Source organism: Montipora capricornis, chromosome 5 (genome assembly GCF_036669925.1).
Source record: "Montipora capricornis isolate CH-2021 chromosome 5, ASM3666992v2, whole genome shotgun sequence".
Lineage (NCBI taxonomy): Eukaryota > Metazoa > Cnidaria > Anthozoa > Scleractinia > Acroporidae > Montipora > Montipora capricornis.
Genome location: NC_090887.1, coordinates 22354085 through 22359084, shown reverse-complemented (window position 1 = coordinate 22359084; position 5000 = coordinate 22354085). Strand labels below are relative to the sequence as shown.

General features: G+C 38.8%; 1 pseudogene; it reads left to right on the top strand.

Moving 5' to 3' along the window:
- The window catches only part of LOC138048508 (transcription initiation factor TFIID subunit 5-like), a 23869-nt pseudogene extending 19273 nt beyond the window's left edge, over positions 1-4596 (top strand).
- The last annotated feature ends 404 nt before the right edge of the window (positions 4597-5000 follow it).

Sequence of the window (5000 nt, the reverse complement as noted above, 5' to 3'; positions counted from 1 at the left end):
AAGCTCCCTACTACCACACCACACCCTTGATTACAAGAACGCGAATTTGTATTTTGAGATGAGGTTCTCGTTGCCGTCGCCGTTGTCGTTGCTTAAGTTCCCTATTAGCTCTTTTGACGGGCACAGAATGGTTTTTATCGGGGAGGGGAGAGTGAGCAGGTACTTTTGATGTTTATACTTAAGAAACAACGACGTCAGCAGAAAACAACACGGCGGAGAATAATGAGGACAAACTTTAGCTTGTACGTTTTGTTTTCCCATTTCAGACCACGTGATGTTCCGAAGGGAATTTTCCTTTTGTTTTTTCATGTTATGCATACATATGCACGTGCATAAGACGACATTTGAAAGACACTGTTCCCTAGAGTAACATCACGTGGTCTGAAATGGGAAAACAAAACGTACAAGCTAAAGAGGTCTATTTAATGACCAAAAAAATAACCAAATTTGAGGTTAGGTCAAAGATCTGAATATCCGACCCTAAAAATCCTCATTCAAAATTTTGTTACCAATTTATACCAGATAAATTCCTTGAAAGTTCTGATACAATTTGCATTCCAAACAACCTTATATAATCGTGAAATGGTTGCAATAACACTCAAGGAGCCGTCATCCCTTCTGCTAGAGTTCCCTTTTCGTGTAAAAAAGGAGTGTTTGAATGTAATCTTGTTTAACCATAGCCTGCGCTCGCAGACGTATTTCCGGTTTAACCAAAGTGTGCCATTTTCTTTAGTGGCGTTGTCAGAGCGAGTCTAAGTGCGAAGACTTTCATAAGAAACTTAACACAAAGTTTACGTTAAGGCATAATTTTTTTTTTGTATTGTATGGCAAAGATATCTGCAAAGATTTAGAAATTAGACACTAGCAAAACAATCTAAGAAAGGGAAACGAAAAAAAAACCACTTCCGGTTTTCTTGTAAAACCCAACGATTTTTAATCAACCTCAAAAACACGTAAGATTTTTTCAAATTGTTTAGCTCGTTTTTTTTAATCATATGGTAATTGATACGATTAAGACCTTAGTTTTTATTCTCATTTTTTGTCTTTCACAGAGAGTTGCTTTTCATCCAAACTGCAACTACGTTGCTACTGGATCTTGTGACCGGACCGTGAGGTTCTGGGATCTAAATACTGGCAACTCTGTCCGTTTTTTCACTGGACATAAGGTAACTGTTGACAAATACACGACCGCGCAAGTTCTGATCTTTCTTGGGCTGAGTTGCTCGAAGTTTCTTAAGAGCAAACAGCGTTAAATACTATGACAACTGATTGGTTTTAAAGGGAACCTCTATTCTATCGTAAGCGGATAATTTTTTTTAAGCGGAAGGAAAAATGTTCGCCATCAAATTTTTTTGCAAGTGTTTTCATCAAAAAAAAGAATTTTTGAATCACTTACTTTTACTTTCATATTTTTCACGCTCCACCATCTTGAATACTGAGCTTTTTGTATAATGACAACGAGGCAACTGCAACATGTCACAATAGCCCATTTCCGAGTTGCTGCGTGCCTCAGTTTCAAAGCGAGTTCTGGTGCACAACCATTCAAATGGAAATGAGTTGCGTATTCTTATGCAAATCAAGGTAATTTCCTTTACAATAGTTGAGCACCAAGACTCACTTCGAAATCGAGACAAACAGCAACTCGGAAATCGCCCATTAATCGAGATGTCGCCCGAGAAATTTAATAATGAAATTAACTGGTCCTAAAATTTCCTTTTTTTAAAACTGTGTATCAAATTTTATGGCAAACATTATTTACTGTGGTCTTTAGTTATTCTTTCGTTAGAGTGGAAGTTTCAATAACGTGTTAGCATCGTAACATAACAATTGCGTCATTTATGACTTGATTGGGATATTGCTCACTGAAACCGGGAACAATCTTTTATGGTGCGTTTGCCACTTGCTCATTTTTCTCTCGTTTCCTTGCTACTCAGGGAGCTATCTATTCGCTGGCGTTTTCTCCCGACGGACGTTACCTCGCCTCGTCAGGTAATTTCAGCAAGGTTCTGACGTTTGCCTTAACCGTTATATCTTGATACAGCATAACAAGTTTCTTCAAAATGTTAAGGACGGTGCCTACTAATTAAAGATATTTTTGCCCCGGTTTATGATTGTGCGGGAAATGTAGATCTTAACAAGTGTTATTGAAATCCAAAAAGAAAATTGGAGGTAAGCATGCATTTTTCAAAGATAATTCATGACTAATGTTGGTAAAAATCTTTAAAATACAAAGCAATGTACGGCGTTCTTTCTCAAATTGAAGCTTAATTATCTCTCAAAAATGCATGGTTACCCTTAATTTTCTCTTTGGATACCAAGAGTACTTACTAAGATCTACTTTCTCCGGATAGTTTTAAACCGCGCAAATATATCCCTGTATTAGTAAGCATAACCGATAGGAAATCCGAGTGTCTCGAGATGCGCAGAACGTATGCACAATAACAATAGTAGGCACCGTCCTTTAGTGTGCGGAAGGAAGTGTTCAATGTAGAGAGCGCAACACTTTTTCTGAGCCTGTAGATACTCATTATAGTGTTTCCTTTAATCGTTGGCAAGTTGTTCACGTGAATCTTTCTTCAAAGAGTCGTCTCAAAGCGAGGTGAACTTGAAATTGTCCTCTTGGAATTTCAAGGAAGCGCAGGTGTATTTCAGACTGTCTGAATGTGTTACCACCATTTTGCGCTGAGATAGTTCCTCTGTGATCTGTCTTCTTATTTATAGGAGTCGATAAGCGTATCCTAGTTTGGGACCTGGCAGAAGGGACATTACTGACAGAGCTGAAAGGACACTCAGATACCGTGTACTCTTTGCGTTTTAGTAGAGACGGGAACATGCTCGCTTCAGGTATGAGAGCCTCAAATTCTTTCTCTGGAGAATTTATCCAAGGATTTCTGTCGCCGCTTTTCTCTTTCCTCTTCGAATTAGATGCGAGAGAATTGGGTTGAATCCAAAGTTGGCGTAGTATAGTACAGAATTGTATTTAGGTCATCATCTGATGTGGGATGGAATTTTAAACGAACAGGGATGGGTTGTCTGCATAGGCAGAAAACGGGATGATTTGTTAACGAAAGTAGCGACAGAGAGATCAGTGTACGACTGTAACTAGATTTTTTTTTCTTAGTTGGGCGAAACCGAATAACCGAGGGATTAAACCTATGAGAACCCGTGATACAGAATCGTCCATTTTGGGAAACTCAGTTTTATCAACATCGTGATTGATATTTTTTCAGGTGGTGTGGTAACTGTGTCAAGCTATGGGACGCTCGTGCTATTTGTAATCCTGAGGATGATGAAGAAGAAAGAAGCAACGAAAAGTAAGTTTGTGAAAAACGGGTTGGTTAGTGTGACTACTGGCAAATCTATGTGCCGCCTTTCTTGAGCTCGTTAAATCCTTTTAAATGATGGAAATTTGATTTGACGACTTTAAAAAAAAGAAAAAGAAAAAAGAAACAAAGCAAACAAAAACACATAAACACCCAACTGATTTTTTGATGTGTAAATTCATTACATCGCTGTTCTTTTTCTTTTGTCCTCATAATTCTTACAGCGATTATCAGTCACACGCGCCCCTCCACGACTTTTTCCATTTTTCGAAACGAAATTTGGGAGGACGTCAATCAAGTGTTTCCATGACAATAGTTTTCTTTACTTGGCGGCAGTTGAATTAGCCATGGAAACATTTTATTGACGTCCTCCCGAATTTAGTTTTAAAAAGTAAAAAAAAAGTCGTTGAGGGGCGCGTGTGACTGGTAACCGTTGTAAGGGAGACCTTAATGCAAAGAAACATAACGGTCAGTACGCAGCTATTATTACGGCTCTCGGGATTGGTTCACAAAACAAAGAACGATACAAAAGAAACAATGGATTCTCTGCGTCGTAAAGGGATCCAATGAAATTAGAGGTTGTAAAGAGCTGCGTCCTGGGTTGAACGTAAGGACTTGGCGTAGTTTAGTAGTCATTGGGATATAGTTTTTGTGAGATTGAGGGATCCATTATGTCGCAACACATGGCGAAGTTACGCAGTCCTTGCCGAGTTGTTGTGAATAGTGGCCTCACAAAGTAAAATTAATTTATATTTTTGTCTTTCTCTTTTCTTAGCCCTGAATCGTCCAAATGCGAGACTTTCGAACTCGGATCCTATCCTACAAAGAGGACGCCAGTTCACTGTTTACACTTTACGCTTAGAAATTTGCTACTTGCGTCTGGGCCTTTCATTCCGTCTTCCTAAGCAACTGATAAATACTTCTTGAAATGTGACTACTCCGAAATGCAGAAACTTGGTGCATGTCTTCCGACAGGGAATTTTAAAAACGGGCAAGGAATACAAGCAATCTTAAATATTGATTCTTCTTTTTCAAGTAAGGACACCAAAAGAAACAGTCAAACATTGCTAAAACTTCATGCTTAGTTTTCGCCCAGAGGTATTTTTGAAGTGGCTCTTCTGGAGCTTTAAGAATCTTCCAGTGTTTACACCAAACCAAATGTCGTGTTCTTTTGAAGTGGTGACAAGAGAGGTAGAATTACGAAGTATTAATTGTAAATAAACAGAACTTTACGAAATTTTGTAAAATAAAATTATAGACCCTTTTACCGATACCGAGGCCATTTATAATTCTGATGTTTCGAGCGGATACATTTAAGATGCCCCGGGGGGTGGGGGGGGGGGGGAAATGCATACTGTGAGTTAACTTGGGTTTATGATTTTGAAATCAGTTTTATCTTTTCATCGTTTGATGATACGTGATGAGGAACTGAAACGTTGGAAATGCAAAATCAGTCTAGTTAGGAGAATTTTGTACTCAAAGAAAGTTCATACCTACGACATGGTAATTGCTCCCGGGCCAGGGTAATGGCTTCCCATTGTATATCCCTGAGGACAATAGAATTCAAGATGGTCGCCCTCTCGGTCAAAAGATCTATTGAAACTTTCACTTGGCCTTTGCAAAGGCACATTAAATTACTGACCCCGTCGAACGCTGAGGAACTTAGATTTGGATTTC